Below are 21322 nucleotides of genomic sequence, written 5' to 3' on the forward strand. Positions count from 1 at the left end.
ATAGGTGTGGATACTTCGGAATCATGAATTGTAGTCTTGGAATTATAAGAATTTTCACTGGAAAATGTCATCTGAACAAGTAAGTAACAAGTCTACCACTTTTGTTCTGACTGAGAGAAAAAAGCATTAGAGTAAATTGCGCTGCCAATAGTGATTAAATCTAAAGTTCGCTTAGCTTGGATTATGTCAAACTGTGCAAATTATTATTATTGTTATATCTCTCAAATTGTTAATGTTAACAACATCAGCATTGCTTGACTGTGTATTTAGTGTGCGTTATCTATAGATTTAGTCTAATCTCTAATGTTAATTTGTCATACCATACAATCCGTCATCAAAATGATAAGTTTAATTATTGCAGCTGCTGTGAGAAAAGGCTATAAATGATCCGCCTCACGTGCGATATAGCCTACTGGGTGTTCTTTATGTATACAGACATGACGCAAAGACAACCGGCAACATGCTTGAATTTCCTGCAGAAACCCACCAGTACCATCCGATTTATAAAACATTATTACAAGCTTACCATTGTGAATCAGGCTAAGGTAAGGAGATAGTTTTGAACACTGGCTGGTTATGTACATGCTCAAATAATGATTTTGGATCATTTATAACCAAAAAAAGTTACGGACAGCAGATTTAACATTAAAAACATGGACAGCAGCAGGTTTTTTTTGGCTCCTTTCACTTTAAGACCTGACACACAGATCCAATACTGTTGCACATGGGTTTTCTTTCTGAACTGTTTACGTTCATTTAGGACATGACCGATTGTGTTTATGTGAATACTCAGCAAGATGGACATTCTGGCAATATTTTTGTGTTTGACCGTTTAAGAAACGGCACTCTAAGCTGTTTGAGAGGCAGCTTTATGTGTCCACACTTTGGATGCAAGCACAGGAATGAAAATAATGCACAATCCCACTCCAAAATTTAGACCAACCTCTCTTGTGATTTGTATTTTTATCATGAATTTGTTTATGGTATCTGTTGTTATTGAAGACATCAGAGATTGATGGTATATATTAAATGTTTTTTGTTGTTGTTGTTGTTTTTATACATTTTAGCAATTTAAAAATGTTTGATGTATTTTTACACGCCACCCCTGCTCTCGCCAAATGACACCTTACCACCCTGGTTGGGAAACACTGCTTTATAGTATGAATGTAATCTGGACATACTACATTGGTCATGCTGTCATTACCATGTGACCAGCATTAGTTGTGTTGCTTTACTGCTATTCACAGATCCACTCCCGTGGCCTGGGATATTAAAGTGTCCATCGTATTCACACTTCAGAATCTCGCCAGAAGTAGTAGGTCGTCTGGGTACTTTTTGCCTACCCTTTCATAAGTACTGTGAATTCAGACATACTTCTTTCTTCACATATTGTTTTTCACCTACCACATAGGGAATATGCAATTTTGGACACAGTGTGTTCCCTCTGGCACGTTTACAGAAAAACAAATGAAAAACAATTAAAGAGCAGTGTGCAATGCAAAAACGAGTTTTACATGAACCCATCAAGTGCCTTAAAATGCTGTCTAGCTCAGCAGGTTATGGAACATAGCTAGATTATTACTGTGTTCTGTGACAGGATCTGTGACAGGATCAAGGGCAAACATTAAATATTAATGCAGTATTATTGACGCTTGTAAAGTGTGGGATTTCTTCTAACGTGAAATGATTTCCCTTGCAAAGGAGTGTCTGAAAGTATGCATGTTCAAATGAAGCAGAAAAAAATACTTTACATACAATCTATGTATGCTTGATGAATGTGTCTTTATGTTTTCTTGGCATTTGAGAAATCAGCATATAATGATTTCTGAAGGATCATGTGACACTGAAGACACTGCTGAGAATTCAGCTTTGCTAAAACAATCACAAATTGTGAATGCAGAGAGAATTGTTGTGCAAACAGTTTATTAGGTAGCATAATGCACATGAGATGCAGCAGACCTGGGCTGGAGAACTGCACGATGGGATGTGCAGAGTGTTGTCAGAACCACAGTCCATTGAAGAGGCGGAAAAAAAATGTGAAACATGCAAAGTCCAAAGGGTATTACAAAAACCACTAATCGGAAAGAAAACCTAGAAAATAGCTGGTAAAAACTCATAGGAAGGCTACTGAGCATGCTCAGTTTGAACTTTCTCAGTTCTGAAAAACCATTTGAAGCAGAAAAAAAATCCATCTTGCTTATAACTATTACTATCAAAAAAGGATTAATATGCATTGTATTTATGAAATGAAAAACGGTAATACCTTTAAAGCAGACAGTTTGAGTTTCCTCTTACTGTGTAAAGGCTAGCACTTTAAACCTCATTTTGTTGCATCTATTGATGATATTGTGACTAAGGGAAATACCCATAATTCCCTGAACTGGAATAATTAACTTGAGAGAGGCTGCTCACTGCAAAGCCAGTGGTTGACTCCCCATTGCTAGACATAATGGGTGGAGCTAGATGGTCCAACCACACCCTAGCGATAACCCTATAACTCCACCCATTAGATCCACAGAGGTGGAGCCGAACTAATCTCCACCCATTACATCCAGAAAGGGGGAGCAGGATGTCATTTGGTTCTGAGTCTGCAGTGAGACTGTGGGGTTAGGGTTAAGTTTAATTGTTATTGAGAATTAAAGGATAAAACATCTATTCAATGTTTAGTTGGTGTTGCTTTTTTTGTCACCATTAGCATGACTGAGGCTCATTTGGTTAGGTTTGTTCAATAACTTGAACATATCAACAGTTTAGTAGACTTCAGGATTGCAAAATTGTAGAAAATAGTTTGTTCAGGGTGCCCGGATAAAGACCTGTTTGGACTGATATTTGTTGGTGTTTTTTAAGAGGATCTTGCTTTACAGGGTCCATCAACCATTCTTGATATTTTGTTCCCCCTACTGGAGCAACCATATATATTTTTTTGTGAGTAGCAGATGCGCCCCTGGTTGAGACATTTTCTTTGATTACAAATTAAGATATTTTTAATGAAATTTGAGAGATTTTTGTCTTCGATTGAAAGCCTATTAAACCCAAACTCGGATGCTTTAAAACATTTATAAAAAGATCCTAAAATAAATCCATTTGAATCGAGTGGTTTAGTCTAAATCTTCTAAGAGACACAATCACTTTATATTATTAACAGATTTAATTTAGGCTATTATTCATATTATTCACATGTAAACTTGGATCAGCGAACAAGGTTTAAAGCACTGAAATACAGCCTTTGTGTGTGTGTGTGTGTGTGTGTGTGTGTGTGTGTTGGGGGGGTTGATTGATGTTGATTAAATAAAGTCTTAATTAAGTTGATTAAACTTAAAATTTTTAGTTTGGTTGAACAACAAATCTGACTTTCAGAAATTTGCACAACTGCTTAAGTCCTTCTAATAACAAAAGTTACATAATCATCATCATTTACGTAATAAATCTTGTCTGCACAAGCTCAGTAAAGTCAGTTCATACATGTTAAACTTGAGTGATCAATTTCAGTGAATGTGTGAGTGAACATGTCAGATGATGAAACATTTATGTTGTGAAAACTTTTCCTTATATTGTAGCCTTGTGTAAACGTCTCACTCTGTACTTTGCATTTGCTTTTTGCATGGTAAGAAATAGTTTGAATTAAATAGTTCAATTCAATTTGACTTAACATGCTTAAGTTGTGGATGTTGTTTCCACATGTTGGAAACGTTTTTTTTTTTTCATCCACATTATTAACCATAATCAGTTATGACTTATCACCAATATACTGGCAAGGAATGCAGGCCAATGACAAGAAATTTGATTTGCATCATTTGCATCATCACTGGTTTAATCCTTTAACTGTTGCTTTTCATTGACAAGAATACACTGGCTAACATATTTGCAATGCCCTAAATTTGATTGTACTCACTTTGATCTTTACTGGATGGTGAAAATGGAGGGTGGTCGTTCCTCAAATTGGACACACTGAGGGAAAGAAATAACTCAAAGGACCAGGGCCCTCATTTATCAATGGTGCGTACGGACAAATTTGTGCGTAGTGAGTGCGTAAGAACAGTTTCACGTAAAATGTGGGATTCACCAACTTGTACTTGTACGTAGAAATGTGTGTAAATATAAGCACACCTCTGAGCATACTTACACAGATAATCTAGTGGTACAATAGTGACACTACACACAAAAATCATTTAAGAGTGTCACAGTATGCATTAAGTAATCCACATGTTCTGTGTTTCCTTTAATTATAAAACACTTAGTTTATCAATTGTCTAGTTTTACACACAATGCGTCATTGGTGTCAAACCCTACACTGTAAAAAAAATAAAAATATATTATATTTTATATATGTGTATATATATATATATATATATATATATATATATATATATATATATATATATATATATATATATATATGGTGAAGTAAATACTAAAGAAAAACAAAAACAAATGTAAGTTATTTAGTAGTACTCAATTTAAGCTTGTAGAAATTAAAGTGTAAATATCAACATTATAAAATTAAGTAAAACTACTCAACTTTTCTGATACTGGTGTTCCCATCATGCACTGGGCCTTGAATAATTAATGAGGTCAATTTTTCGCTGTTTTCCAGCTATTTTTACACTGTTTTATCGTTGCTTTTTTGGTTAGATTTAGTAACTTGCCATTTTGTGACATTTGGAGTTCATTTTCTACTCAAAATGCCACAATCACACTCAAAAATGTTCCATCGAATGTTACCGTCATTGTGTTATGTGTACCAAGTATTGAGGTCTCTGTGTTCAAGCGTAGCATTACTTCTAATATGTAAATATGGTGTCTACTCAATAGCTGTAATATTACTTGCTTTGTTGTTTGTAAGTATAGCATACATATTATTAGTATGGGTTCATTGAGCGTTATTTTGTGTGTGTAAAATATATTGCAAAAGAATTTTCAACTAAATAAAAAATTACTTATAATTTTACTTATCTTAGCTAAGTAGATTAACTTAAATCCATATTTGAAATTTAATAGAAACTTAAATAGTCTATGTGTGCAAAAACTTGCAAAAGAAAAATTAAGTAAACTTTATCTTTATTTTACTTTGCAAACAATGCGCTCCACAGAGAGCGTGTTTTCCAAGATCATGCTGATCTGCTTGGCAAGAGCTCTCTTTGCCATTATTGCGGTGAGGAAAAAACACAGTCATGTGATATTTAAAGGGAAGTGTTGTCACCATATATGGTTCATTGGAGGCGTTTCCGAATGCTAATGACCTTGAACGTGAACGAGCATGGTACTTACGCACATGTTGGATTTATCAACAATGATTGCTTACTCATGTGCGAGAACTGCGTTCGCACGTTTGATAAATGCGGATTTTCTTGTACTTAGGCACATTCTAAATTTCAATCATTGGACAATAGAACCTTTTCTACGCACTGTTGATAAATGAGGGCCCAGGCCTGTTATAACACAGTACTGATGACTTTATTTTTAAATTCAGACACAAATAGTGGGTTTTGCCTTTGTTCAATAATCAATTGTTGCAATCTTTGGTATTTAACCTTTGCTGGGCACTTTTCTGTGGCAATAAGCTGGTCTGACTGATTTGAGGTTATTGAATGGAAAAATATCTGTGGCACATTGTAAGAGAGTCACAAGAGAACTTTTGTGTAATACTTGTTCATATGTAAATGTATTATGAGGAAAATTTAGATTGCATGCTAACCCTAACCCTAACCAAACCTTAGTAAATCACCTTGCATGATTCACTTTAATACCCTCCTCCCATAAATTTTGTGTCTGAAAGACAAACTCCTACAAATGCATATGCCTATGCAATAAGGTCAGCTGCAAAAATAACTGTCTATGACTAGTTGGTTTTTTGTTTGTTTGGTTTTTTTACACCAAAAGAGGGTTTGCGCTGACCAAGCTGTTAGTAGTTAAATCTAAACCTAACATAAACTGTAATTGTATCACTCAAATCAGATTGATTGATTGATTGATTGGTTGAACAAAGATGTTGATCCAGGAGCCTGTTGTACTTACTGAAATCACGTTCATCAACTTCTGCTTTCTGTTTGCCAGTTGAGGGCAGCATACACTGGAGGAAAAAAAAAAGATACTTTGGACCAACTTAAAAATGTACTCTATTTTTTACAGCCAAATTATATATATATATATATATATATATATATATATATATATATATATATATATATATATTTTTTTTTTTTTTTTTCAAAGACAAAAACATTACAAAGTAAAAAATATATTATAAAAACCATGTGCGATTTACTTTTGAGTTTTAATTTAACAAGGAAATTTATTCTCAACATGATTCCCATTATTGAAACTGCATTAAATGTTTGTTTGGATTTTCTCTGGCATAAGAGATGTCATACAGCAGGGTAAAGTATTCCTTTTCTTACCTTTTGAAAGTGTGCTATGATGTTTTGTAATGCATGCCGGAAAATGAGTGTAAGATTAACATTAATCAGAAAAAAATCCCACACAGCAGCATTTTCAGCTTTGGCAGTGAGCACACAGTTAAAGTGAAAGTATAATTTCATGTCATTTTCTGAGCTGCAAAACAGGTTTAGGTTTGCACCTGACATGTTCCCTCAGTATCTGCTTTGATTACCTGACTTGGCCAAAACACCCTGACATGTCAATATAATTCAGGAGCAACCTTCTTGTGGTGTATAAGCACTCTACACTTTTGCAGTACTGATTTGTCATCCTTTCAATATCTGAAAACATGTTTTATGCATGATATTCCTTCACAACGAATGTACAAAATAAATGAGCAATATCTTGGCCACGTCTTAAAGGATTAGTTCACTTAATGAAAATTAGCCCAAGCTTTACTAAACCTCAAGCCATCCTAGGTGTATATGACTTTCTTCTTTCTGATGAACACAATCTGAGATATTTTAATAAATATCCTGATGCATCTGAACTTTATAATCGCAGTGAAAGGGGTCAATGAGTATGAGATGAAGAAAGTGCTTCCATCCACATCAATCCATAATAAACATACTCCACAAGGAAAAGTGAACACTTCATCATTTAATCACCCTCAAGTTGTTCCAAACCTTTAGGAATTTCTTTATTTTGTTGAACACAAAAGAATAGGCCTATATTTTGAAGAATACTGGTAAACAACAAGTTCCATATATATGTGGGGGAAAAATACTATGGACGCCAATGGCTACCAGCAACATGTGTTCTAGTAAAACTAAATAGACAAGCCATATCATATGTGAGCCCAGCAGGTGAAAACAGATCCAATAAGCTGTGTATAAGAGCACATTTTTAAATCACACTGTACTGTGTATAAATAACAATAATAGAAGACATTTTTTTGAGCATTGTAAGTATGACCTGTAAATGAAAGGAAATAAATGTAACAGAGTCTTTATTCAATACAACAGGTTTTCCCTGCAGTCATTTCATCCTCCACCCATGACAGGAATTGAGCTTATGCATATTTAAAAGTGAAAGTATTTAACTAATTACTGTTTAGTGCATGGGAATGTGTTTTATTTAGATAGAGATGAAAGCACATTCACTTTTTCTTATAAGTCTCAAGGAAGATGCATGTCTAAAACTACACTTATGTGGATCAACCTGTGAGTATAACTGATTATAGTTTGACTTTAGCAGTGTTTTTTAAACTTATTTGTTATGTAATACATATTCAAAACGTAACTATGTTCCTCTTCATTTCATCTAAACATTTTAACAGTTTCTTAAATTCTATGCATAAATAAATAAGAAAGAGATGGAGGACCCCGATGAAAGCATTCAAAGGTAAAGGGGGGGGGGGGGGGGGGGGGTTATAAACATTTATAATTTACTGTGAAAGGACACATTTTAAAAAAAAATTGTGTTGTGTAAAAACAGGAAAACAAGATATAAACAAGAAGAAGAAACTAAAGGTAGGGTAATATATTTGTAATTTACATGCATCCATTAGTTCAACCAATGAGTTTGTGCAAGATGAGAGGTAGTGTACATGAAAGTGGTTTAGAAACGTAATTCTGTGGTGACAAGTGACTAAGAAATTATACACTTCAGCTTTAATAAAAACCCTCCAGCTCATTAAAAAGAGGCAACAATCATGTAAATAAAATCTTCTCCAAATATTCCCTTCCTTCAGGTTACATTAGATTCACTGATGTAGGACCGCACTCTGTGCGCTTAGAGTGGGGAGATCCAGATGTGACTGCAAATAGACAACAGACATTCAAAATCAAATGGAAGGCTTCAAGAGTAACTTGTTCTTACACAACACGTGCAAATCATTATGAGATACAACAACTCCTACCTGGAACAACATATGACATCACATTAGTGTCTATTGAGGACAACTGCAAGTGTTTCTCTCAATCTGTGTGTACAGGTATATAAACTTATTTCTGCTTACATTGATCATGTACATTATATTATGATAAAATACAATACCACAAATAATCAAAGAAAATTGATCAATTTTCACCATTGACTTCTTAGTGCAAAAAGTAGAAAATCAATTTGACAATATATATGTACATTACAAAAAGAAGCATCTAAACTGAAAAGTAGATTGAAAGCAAAAGAAAACAATGTGTTAGTTTTGGATTCATCCGTAAATTAGCATAATAGATACAAAAAAAAAATATATGATGAAAAGACATACAGTGATTTGTTTTTCTTCATTCTTTAAATATCTTTATGGGTGTGTTTTTAAAGTGCATTGTAGAGTACTTTTTTTTAAACTGCAGAATGCATACTTTAGTAAGTGCTTTAACTCCACCTGCATCCTGTATTAAGCCTAACTGCTTTAAAACTTACTAAAATATCAAAATGACTCATTTTAAAGTTTCTAAAGCTAGATTTTTACATTTTCTATATGTGAGTAGAACTTGCCCATGCAAAACACAATGTTAGGGGTTGTTGCCAGGACTTAAAGTGTAACTTGGCCAATTTTCAAACCAATTTGTATTGTTACAACATATGTAATTGAACAAATGTTTACTTATTCTCTGAGTTACCTGGACTGAAAAATTCATGTATATTTGTCAGCAAAAACACATCATCTAACAGACTTTTGACAGCTCTAGGGTTTTAGTGAAAACTGCAGATTGTACTTTTGCATTTTTCTATCCCTGCCCATGGGCAGTTGGGTCATTAACAGAACAGTTATTGTAACAGTAGGTTTGTCACTAGCTGCGTTTCCATTTCCCGTCAAATTGTACAAATTGAGATCGCAAATTGTAAAGATGTCAATTTAAAAAAACTCCATTATCTTGCAAAAAAAGTTAAGTTTGTATGAGGTGGTAATTCGAAAAAGGAATATTGCGCAAAACTGCAATGGAAACGCCGTAAATGTCAAACATTCTTTAAAGATGGCGTGGTATGTCTGAACAGAAGACGACACAGGGTTCTTTATTAAATTCATAAAAGACTAAATAACTTTTTTTGGTTAAAAATGATCCAAAATCAATTTGAGCAAGTACATAACCAGCCAGTGTTCAAAACTATCTCATTATCTTAGCTCGATTCACAAAAGTAAGCTTATAATAATATTATATAATAAGAGCGACCTGGTGGATTTCCGCGGGAAATTCGAGCATGCAGAAGTTTGTCTGTGCGTCATTACGTCATGTCCATAAACAGAAAGGAAGGAGTCCTGTCCAGGCTAGTCGACTTTATCATGTGAGGAGGATGCTGCTTGTAGCAGATCATTTATAGCCTGTTCTCAAAGTAGCTGAAATAATTAAACTTATCATTTTGATGGTGGATTGTAATCCAGAAAGATCCAAATGACAATCATCAGTGACAACTGGAGATTCACTCATAGTCAAAAAGCAAAAGACTTTGGATTGTGGAGTGGTTAGATAAATTGAAATCTACAGGTAACGCTAATACACACTAAATACACATAATCATGCAATGCTGATGTTGTTAACAATAACAATTTGAGAACAAAGTTTAACAGTAATAATAATTTGCATGTGACATGATCCGAGCTAAGCGATCGTTAGATTTAATCATCATTGGCAGCGCAATTTATTGTAGGCCTAATGCTTTTTCCTCAGTTGGTCAGAACAAAAGAAATGTTACTTACTTGTTCAGATGATATTTTCCAGTGAAAATTCTTATATTGGTCATACTTTCAAGCTGTAGAATCTGTGATTCTGAAGTACAGTATCCACACCGGTGCAGTGACTGACAGCAAACATTATATTCATCCGTGCCGAGGCACAAAGCACGTACAGAAAGCTATTCCGCATATGACTGCAATTGCAGGTTTCAAACAGAGATGGCGCCAAAGAGGACTGATGGCAGACTGCAGCTTTAACAAAAAAACGTTTTAGTTGCATAACATTGGTTAATTGAAACGGCATCATTTTGCAATAGTTTTTTATCGATATTTTAAAAATTTCGCAAAAGTTTTGCTCAAATCTGTAATGGAAACCCAGCTACTGAAAACTGTATTGTACTTTGTCTACTCTTTAAACAGCAATATATTGTATTTGTTATATAATTATAGGAAAACTGAAGCAATATGGCAACAGCTTTTTTACTTGTACAAAATTGCGTTTTGCTTCACGGAACTGACAGAATGGCAGTGTCTTTCAGTTTTTCCCCTCTGTTTGGCCTAAAGCACAGTCTTCATGATTTGAACTGTTTCCGTTTGAAATGTTGACTACAAACACAGATTTTGTTCAGATTTTCTCTCATGGCATATTCTTTCATCTGTATTTATGATTCTTTGCAGTCTTTAGCCACTGCCTACAGTGTGCTGGATTCTTCACTGGAAACTTAAAATAACTCACTCCTGCTAAACATTTACTCTTTGAATTTTTGCACCCGGGAGCAATACAAGTTATGCAAGTTATGCACCCGGGAGCAACACAGTTATGACTAAAAGTTTGCTAAGAAGTATTGTCTACTAAAGCAAGGCAGTATTTGACTCTTGACAACCGTATCCAGAGCAGACATGTTGGAATGGACTTGGATGGCAACATGCCCAATGCATTATGGATGTTTAAGTTTTTCTACCACTTTGGTACAAGGGAAGACAACAAGGGCCTATATCATACACCCAGCGCAATGCGGCGCCAGACATGACACAAGTGTTTTTTGCTAGTTTCAACCCGATGCAGTTATCATTTTCATGTCCTGTTTAAATAGCAAATGTATCTGCACCCATTTGTGCACCCATGGCTGGTCTGAAAACGAGGTGTGTTCAGGCACATTGTTGGCGTGTTGCTATTTTGAGGCAACTGAAATAGACTGCACCATTGACCAACTGAAACCTGGTCAAAAGTCAAATGGCGCAGTATTTGTTTTGTTATGTAAAGAGCGTTAAAGGATTCACTTTCAAATTAAAATTTCCTGATAATTTACTCACTCCCATGTCATCCAAGATGTTCATGACTTTCTTTCTTCAGTCAAAAAGAAATGAAGGTTTTTGATGAAAACATTCCAGGATTTTTCTCCATATAGTGGACTTCAATGGAACCCAAACGGTTGAAGGTCAAAATTACAGTTTAATGAGTGATGGTTTCTCTAGATAAGACCCTTATTTCTCATCTGGGATCGTGAAGAACGTTTTGAAGCTGCACTGAAACTGTAATTTTGACCTTCAACTGTTTGGAGGCCATTGAAGTCCACTAAATGGAGAAAAATCCTGGAATGTTTTCATCAAAAACATTTCATTTCTTTTCGTCTGAAAAAAGAAAGATATGAACATCTTGGATGACATGGGGGTGAGTAAATTATCAGGAAATTTTCATTTGAAAGTGAACTAATCCTTTAATAATATGCACCTATATGCAGGTGCACAACAGGCTCTGCTTATTACACTCAGCTTATTACACACACAGGGACGCACAGAAGCAAATTCTGCCATGTAAATAGTGAATCCGCCATGGTGCGAGCATAACTGGCTTTTAAATAGATTAGGGGGAGATAAGACTCTGATTGGAGATAAGACTCCTATTGCTTTTTATGACCAAAACACACCCATTACTCATTAAGAGAATAGGGACAACCCCTTTAGACCATGTGCTGGACGCCGACCATTTTTCCCATCCTTAAACTAGCAAAAGTGGATTCGAATACACCCTAAGAGCACCATCTGTGCGCTTTAGATCATGCACTTAGATTGTTAAAATAGGGCCCCAAGGTTTTTGTTTTTTTCCTGTGCTCTCTATTTGTTAGTAAGTCAGGGGCAAGGGAAAGAAATCGTAAAGGCCAAATGCTGAGGAAAGGTTACCTATAGAATAACTGATTGTCCCGTCTTTTCAGTTTCAAGGTAATTAAATCTACAGTTTGCCCTGCTGTTGGGGCTAAAGGTACAATAACTATATGGGTACTTCTGTGCTCAAAAAATGGGGTTTCACTAAAACTTGGCTGCCTATACTGTAGAAAAGTGGGGTGGGGGGGGGCTGAAATCATGACTAGAGAAAACAGAGAAAAAAACGCTGTTGTCTTCCCTTTTGCCAAAGAAAAAGTAGGAAAACTTTACCCATACACCTTGCTTTAGTAGGAAAAACTTCTTAGCTAACTTTTAGTAATAATGGTGTTGACTTATATTGTTTCCTGATGCAAGAATTAAAAGAGTAAACATTTAGCAGGGATGATTTATTTTCAGTTTCCAGTGAAGGAGAAGTATATAATGAAAGAATCCTAAATCCTAGAGAGAATGCCTCAACAGAAAATCTGAAAAACCTCAGTTTTTGTAGTCAAAATTGCAAACTGGATGGCCAGGAACACATTGTTTTAGGATGGAGGGCAAAAAAAAAAAACACAGAAAGAAACTGCCCTAGAGTTTTTGTTTTTTTGTTTTGCTAATAAATAGGCTAAACCAGTGGTTCACAAACAAAGTCCATGTAAAGTGTGTGAATGTGACATGTTGCTGTCGGCAATCATGTCAAGGATCAGCCAAATTTCTACATGCATAGTCAACAGCAGTTGTTAAGAAAAGCGCTGAGGGGAATTTTAGTGCTATCTACTGGTTTAAAGGAGAATAAAGTCAAAAGCACCTTTTAACCTGGTGTGCCTTTAGCCCCGCTGTACTATACTGGGTGCCCCGTCCTGGTGAGCCTTTTTTATCCTCATGCCAATATAAGATTTTTAAGCAAAATAAACCACTTTAATGATGTATTTTCTCACAAAATGTGTTGATCCATCAGAAAAAAAAAGATAAAAATAAAAATATTATATAAATAAAAGCACATATAAAGCACCCACATATAGACAATATCCAACAAACTCAAAGTGTATACTAAGGGCTATAAATGCAGGGAACAAACAAAGAAAACTAAATGGGACAACAATAACAATAAGTAACCATGTTAACAAACATAATAATCAGACAGAAACCCAGGAAACCGAAACTAAACAGAGCTGTGAAACCGGAACTACTGACATTGTCACGATTATGTTCTGTTTAGGTAAATCCTGTTGTGTCTGTATGACAGGGTATCTGCAGATATGAACAAGTTAAATTTAAGACTTTTTAAGACCTTTTTAATACCACCTTACATTAAATTTAAGACCTAACCTACGATGGAAACACACACATTATTTTATATGTGTGTGTATATAATTGTTATTATTAAAGTACCTGCGAAATGTACTGTAAAATGTAATTTATTCCTGTGATCATTTTCAGCATCATTACTCCAGTCTGCAGTGTCACATGATCCTTCAGAACAATTACAATTTGATTTGATACTCAAGAAACATTTATGATTATTATCAATGCTGAAAACAGTTGTGCTGCTTCATATTTTTGTGGAAACGGTGATATTTTTCTTTGAAAAACAGGAAGTTTAATAACAGCATTTATTTGAAATTATATTACATGTATTTATCAAATATATTATTTATTAAAATATATTCTGTAACATTTTAAATGTCTTCACTCTTCACTCACTTTATAACTTTAAAGTATGACAGATTAAAGTATCAATTTTTGTATTTTTTAAATCTTACCAGAAATGTTTAAATTGGATTTCCACAATTTTAAGCAGCAAAAACTGCATTTTAACCTTAATAATATAAATAGTGAATGTTTCTTGAGCAGCAAATCAGCATTTCTGAAGAATCATGTGATACTGAAACTTCTCTTTGTAAACAACAGAATTAAAAATCATTCTAAATGCAAATTTAAACATCACAAGCAAAGTAGCATTTACAGTTAATCGAAAATGAAAACACACACCTGCTACAGCAAGCATGCTATATAATTAAATCACAGCCGTTGCAAATTATATATTTAATTCCCAACACATTCATAAAAAAAAAAAAAAAAGTTACCGAACACGTTTCAGCGCTGATTCTACTCGCATTTGGTGCGTTGAGCCATTTGAACTCTTTTAGGGACCGTTCAAATGTCGCGTCTAAAAACGCATGGAAAACGCGTCGGCGCCGCTTTCTTCTTTCCAAAGCGCTCGGGCGCTGCGGTGGCGTCTGTCGTTACTACGCAACCATGAGACGCGCTCTCCATGACGAGTTTGTTTCAGCAAATGATATATGGATTACAGCACCGAAAATCACTTTCAGTAGCTTTGCCACGGCAGATTTATTTAAAAATGTGTATCCGTGTACAACTCTGATCAGATATTCCTACATCTTTGCTGAGCTTTGTCCTACAGATGGCGCCGCGCAGCGCTGGACCATTCCGTCGGTGACGTATTAGAAAACATAAAACATACTTAAAACATTTTCGCAGTAATTTTACGAACGCACCCACAATAGCCTAGTTTATGTACCTGTTCGTTTTTTTAATAAAAATGACTAAATTAAAAAAATTAAGACTTTATAAAGCCGTGATAAGACTTTTTAATACTTTTTAAGGGTCTTAATTTTCCCAAAATTGATTTATCACCTTTTAATACTTTTCAAGACCCCGCGGATACGAGTTCTCATTAGTTTCTATGGTTACTGATTAGTTTACCCTCAGCTGTTCTTGTTTAGTTCCCTCATTTACTATGTGTGTTTTCTGTTCTGTTCTGTCCTTTGACAACCCCACCACTGGGTTAAAAATTTAATTTAAAAAGCCTATGGCTGGGTTTGTTCATATTTGACCCAAATTTGGGTTGAAACAATACAACATTTTTTAGAGTATAAGAGCTTGTGAAAAGTTTTTGAGACCACCAACTTGGTTGAGAATGTAAAATAAAGAAATTAAAAAATGATCCTAGCTATTCAACCAGGTTAATTTTTTTTTTTTTTTTTTGTATTATATTTGAGTTTACTCATTATTTTTCCCCAAAGCAATCCCAGCACCTGAGAATTTTGAATATGTGTCAGAGGATCCAACATCTGTATTATTAAAATGGACATCACCTCAGAAAATGGACCCCTCTAATTACAAATTCCAAGTTATACTGTATAAAAATGATGAAGAAATGCAGTCAGTGGATGTGGAATCAAATGAAAATACCATTTTGATGGGCAATCTTCTTCCTGCCACTGAATACAAAGCTACAATAAACGTGATACTGAATAATGGCAAACAGAGTGAACCAGCTGTTTTAATCGTCCACACAAGTAAGTGACTAATTTAGGAGCCTGCTTATGTACAGCCAATGCATTTTAATAATATTAAGTCAAAAATCCTCAAATTAAAATTTTCTGCTCAATACAATATTTTTAACCCTCACTAGAGCCACTCCCTCCAGAAAACCTGGAAGTCAAAAATGGTGCAACTTCTGTTTATCTGAAATGGACTGATCCCATCACTGATGACAAGATCAAAAACAGTTTTAGGATCATCTACAGTGACGAAGCCAATACAATGTCAATTCTAACAAAGAACAGAGAAGCAAAAGTATTTAGTTTACAACCAGGAACTGAATATTCCTTCTCTGTCTGCACTGTAGTCGAATCAAATGGCAAAAAAATTGAGAGCACTCCTGTAAAATTCACACAACGCACAAGTAAGTTATTATTATTTACAACTCTGCTGAAAATACCAGCACAGACCTTTCCAATCTGATCGAGGTTGATTTGGTTCTTCTTTAGCTCAAAGCATGGTGCTAACAAAGCAATGCAGAAATGCACTGATAAAATTTCTACCTTACAATGTAAACTGAAATAAATTATAAAAGGATATTCAAAATATCTTCTTTTGTGTTCTTCAGAAGAAGAAAAAATCATATAGGTTAGGAACGACATAAATAAACATGAGTGAATCACTTTATCGAGTTTGATTGGAGCACCAACATTCAAAACGCTTGCTGGTCTTTTCAGCAGAGAAAGAATAATTTCTCATCTTGATTTGAAGCATATATAACTGTACATATACATATATAACATACTGTATAAAATGCAAATATATAACACTCTATTGCAGATATAAATATGGAATCTGTATTAATGGAATTGGGACTACAAAACCGCCTGAGGCATAAACTGACACTAAAGTCTGTTTTGGAATTAAAGAAACCATCAGATGAGGACCAAACTGCACATAGTTTTAAATCTTTGCCGTGGCTTTTTCTCAGAAAGCTCATGATGGTCAATTCATCAGCCAGACTTATAAAATGTGCTTCAAAGTGTAGGTCTGAAATGTGGGAACCGGAAACCATTAATATCATGGAGGAAACTGATTTTTATAAAGATCAGGAGAGCATAAATCCACTAGATTTGATCACAGCTTTATTTCATTGTGCTGATCCTTTCCTACAGCAAGAGATGGCTCTAAAAATGTCAATGTGTCAGTTCTCTGTGCCTTTGCTGCTGCCAAACTGTGACACGAAGGAGTGCACTCTGATGCTTTGGGCCTTGAGGGACATAACAAAGCAATTTAGATCCCATTCTTTGGGAGAAGATGCTTTAGAGGAAAATAGCATTGTGCAAACTGATTTGCCCCTGATCTCTTTCGTCAGACTAGGAAAAAGTAGCTTATCCAAGTCTGAATTTCTGAACAAACTCCTCAGCAACAATCAGCAAAATCATGACACTTTTGTTCATAGGAAACTGGAAAATGGGAACATTCCAAGAAAGATCTCTAATGGTCTTGTTGAAATGAGCTGGTATCTCCCTGGTGGGAGGAGAAAAATTGACATTTTTAAAGAGCCAGTAGCCTTTGCTAATCTCCGTGGAGATGTTTCTGACTTTAAGGCCCAATTCACCTTCTTGAGTGAAGCATCTGCTGCAGTTTTTCTGTTCTGTGATGATTTGGACTCAAACCAGACATATCTGGATTCACTGCGATACAGATCAAAATTGGTTCTGGTTTGTACCACAGATGGTCCAGCATCAAGAGACAATTTGAAACAAAGATTGGCACAGATGAAGCTCAAAACATACTCAACAATCCACAAGGATAGGAAGATGAATGATGCTGAATTTGTTGTTAAACTAAAGAAGACTGTTGCTGAAATATTTGCAGATTGTACAAAAGTGAGCATCGAAACTATGTCAAAGATCGCACCAGATCTGGGGATACTTGTAGATGAAAACAATACTATTTGTCAAAAAGCAAAGGAAAGGGCAGACCTGATCACACAAGACATCACAAATATACCAGATTACAAAATGAAGGAACTGCTTTTGCAAGGGAAACCATGGAAAGAGGTATCCAAACTTGAGAAAGAAATGTGCCGCCTTAAAAAGGCAAACAAACAAAACATTGAGCACTACAAGAGTGAACTTAAAAGCGAAATTCAAAATATAAGAATGGAACAAGGAAGCAACGACATAAAAGAATCAATGTATCAGTTCATCTCTGGCCTGAGCTGCTCCCTGAATGAGCAGCAATATTTTCTCAAATGGATGAAAATAACTTTGGACAGTCTAACAAGAAAACACCTGTCAAAGCTTAAGGAGCAGTATAGGGATGCATGTAAGAATCACACAGAGGATAAAGAACGTCTCAGAGATCTGGATAATCAGATTTCCAGCAGCTCTTTAGGAGTCCAACACTTCATGAGAGAGTTAAGTCAACTTTATGAATCAGCTCACTTTCAGGGAGACTGGAAGAACATTAACCTGAAGAAACTGCCAGAAATATGTGCTCAGCTGATGCTGAATGGGTTTCCTCTAGAACTTATTGATGGAGACGCATCAAACATTCCACTGACATGGATTGGAGATGTGCTTACGGCGCTTAACAACCTGACATCACCTCACAACAGGATACGAGTTGTTACAGTTTTAGGAGTCCAAAGCACTGGGAAGTCTACTCTCCTCAACACAATGTTTGGAATTCAGTTTGCTGTTAGCAGTGGAAGATGCACAAGAGGTGCCTTCATGCTTCTAATAGGCGTATCTGAGGAATTCAGATCAGAGCTTCAATGTGACTATATCCTTGTGATTGACACCGAGGGGTTAAAATCTCCAGAGTTGGAAAAACTGGCTGATAGTTATGAGCATGATAACGAACTTGCGACCCTTGTTGTTGGACTCAGCGACATCACTATTGTCAACATTGCCATGGAAAATGCTACTGAAATGAAAGACACTTTGCAAATTGTTGTCCATGCCTTTCTCCGCATGAAAGAGGTGGGGAAAAAGCCCAGTTGTCATTTTGTGCATCAAAACACTGCAGATGTTGCTGTGTATGAAAAGACCTTGAGAGAGAGAAAGATGTTCTTGCAGAATCTAGATGAAATGACACAAGCAGCTGCTAAAATGGAGAAAAGGGGCACCAACAAGAAATTTACAGACAGACATTCTAGAGTATAACATTGAAGGAAACAACTGGTACATACCTGGATTGTGGCTTGGTGTTCCTCCAATGGCTCCTGTTAGTACCGGTTACAGTGAGGAGGTGAGTAATTTAAAGGATAGTATACTTGCCATTTTCAAGGCAACAAAAGTCCCAGCACAAAATTTCATGGAATTTGAAGAATGGATACGAAGTCTCTGGAAGGCTGTCCAATTTGAAAACTTTATTTTCAGTTTTCGCAACAGCCTCATCGCTGAAGCCTACTCCAAACTTTGTGTGGAGATTAACACTTGGGAATGGGCCTTCAAGAAGCACATGATTTCTTGGTACACAAAATCTGAAACCAAAATCACTAACATGGGTGTAATGTCAGTGCAGTCAATGGATGCACTTAACATTGATGACATATTGGTTGACTTAAAAAATGAACTTGCTGATGAGCTTGACAAAGAGGAGAAAATCCTTTTTGATAAAATTGAGCAATACTTTGAAAGCAATGAGGATCATGTGCACCTTGTTGAAAATCACAAGGAGGACTTTTTAAATTGTGTGCGGGGTCTTCGAAAGGAGACTGAGATGTTTTTAAAGAACAAACTGGAGAATGCTGTTTTGATACAGAAGGAAACTGAAAAGGTGGAACTTATAAAACAAAAGCAGAGAGATACCATGAAAGACAAAGTGCACAATTTGATCAGTGTCTTTAAGAATAGAAGAAACAACCTCTCTGAAAGTGAACTAGATGAGGAATTTAAAAAAATGTGGGATGGCACTGTGAGGCAGTGTTCCTTCACATCTCTACCTAGGCAAGATGTGGTGAAGGAAACCTACAGACTTTTGCACAATAACTTGGAAATGAAAAGTGGAGCAGTACGTGAGATGCTGTTAAATATCCCCAGTCTAGATCAATGTGGCATTGGACCCTTTTTTGCAAAGGCTGAAACAGACAATAATATAATTCAAACATTCACACATTCTCATCCTGAGCCAAGGGATAAAAGAAACAAATTAATACAAACGGCATGTGAAAGAATAATGCATAAAAGTGGAGAATTCATTAGTTGTAAGACAAGAGCAAAATCAGACTATATTAGTGCTGACATACAAGGGTTATTGTGCTACATTGACAAAAATATGGAAAGCTATAAGGATCTACAGATCAGCCCAGAAAATGAAGCATCTCTCAAGATCCATATTTGCGGGAATGCAGCAAGATCTTTCCAGAAAATGCATGATGACTACATACAGAGAACTGACCCTTTAAAATCTCTGGAAAGGTTCAAGGAGCAATGGTTAGCTGACTTTAAAGACCTCTACTACCAACGAGACCAGTGCCAGAGCAAGGCAGAGATGTGTGCCATCAAATGCTTTGGCCCTGCCGTGATGGAATACATTCAGAAACGTCTTGGACCTGACATTGTGGATGAAATGTTGACAGGTGAAAGAAACTTTGATTTTGGCACACGGTCATTTTTCCAGTGTTCACTTTTAAAACAGCTGCTTCAGGATAAAGACTTCGAAAATATTTTGGGTTATGCGGAAAACTATGAGAAGTTTGTAACTGAGTGGATTTCAGAGAAGATCATTGACCATTTTTCAAAGGAAGATGCTTTTCTAAAGTTAGAGATCAAACATTTGAACGCAATCATCAAAAAAATCAAGGAAGCTGTAAGAGCACAGAGACAGGCGGACATTCGCCATAGCAAAAGAGTTCAAGTGGTAACAAACATCCACAGTTTTGTGACCAATGTCTTTGCACGTCTTGATAAAGAGCTGGTCATACCAGTTGACACCCTCAATGCTTCTCTGGCTTTAAACAACTCAGACCCTGCTGAGTTTGCAGATTGTCTTAAATCATCGATAGACAAAATGCATCAAAGCTTAAAAGAGCAGTTATATAGAGAAAGTGATGTCAGGGATAAGTTAAACAGACTGTCACTGAACAGACCTCAAGAGGTGCTCTTCAGCAGAGTGTTTGGCTGCGGGAAAAAGTGTCCATTCTGCAGTGCACCTTGTGAAGCTGGAGGAAATTACCATTCTGAACATTTTTCTTCCGCTCATCGGCCACAGGGCATTGGTAACTTTAGATGGGTTCCAGAAGGAAAACTAATTCCTGACATATGCTCATCTCTTGTTGCTAGTAAAGGGGATTTCCGAAATATAGACACAGGGTATCAGTGGTATCCATTTAAGGATTACAGACAGGTCTATCCAGACTGGAGGATTCAGCCTGACACTAGTAGTGAGGCCACTGACTTCTGGAAGTTCATCTTTGCCAAGTACAATGCTCAGTTTGCTGAACGATACAATGTTAAACCAGCAGACATACCTTATGATTGGTATTACATATCTGAACATCAGGCATATAAATGCTTGAAAAATACATACAAATACTCAAAAAATTAAAAGTAAATATCAATAATAACAAGGAAAGGTGAACTGAACCACTGACCAGGCAACTGAGCCTGTGCAAAGACCTGTAGAATATTGTACAGCAATTTTTGTTTAGATAACTAGTGTTTGCTGAATGACATTAAATGAAGAAATATGTTTTGGAACCAGGAATAGAGCACTGAACAAATTTGTTAAAACTGGCATTGTTGTCTGCTAAAGTAGCTAACCACAATTTTATTCAATTTATTTAAACAAGCAAAATATTTTTTTTTTAGATTAGATTAC

The 21322-nt window shown here is 35.8% G+C and overlaps 1 pseudogene; it reads left to right on the forward strand.

The window, feature by feature from the left end:
- The first annotated feature begins 7753 nt into the window (after positions 1–7753).
- On the forward strand, positions 7754–21049 carry LOC137002149 (interferon-induced very large GTPase 1-like; annotated as a pseudogene).
- The last annotated feature ends 273 nt before the right edge of the window (positions 21050–21322 follow it).

The sequence above is a fragment of the Chanodichthys erythropterus genome, chromosome 15, assembly GCF_024489055.1.
Source record: "Chanodichthys erythropterus isolate Z2021 chromosome 15, ASM2448905v1, whole genome shotgun sequence".
Taxonomy (NCBI): Eukaryota; Metazoa; Chordata; class Actinopteri; order Cypriniformes; family Xenocyprididae; genus Chanodichthys; species Chanodichthys erythropterus.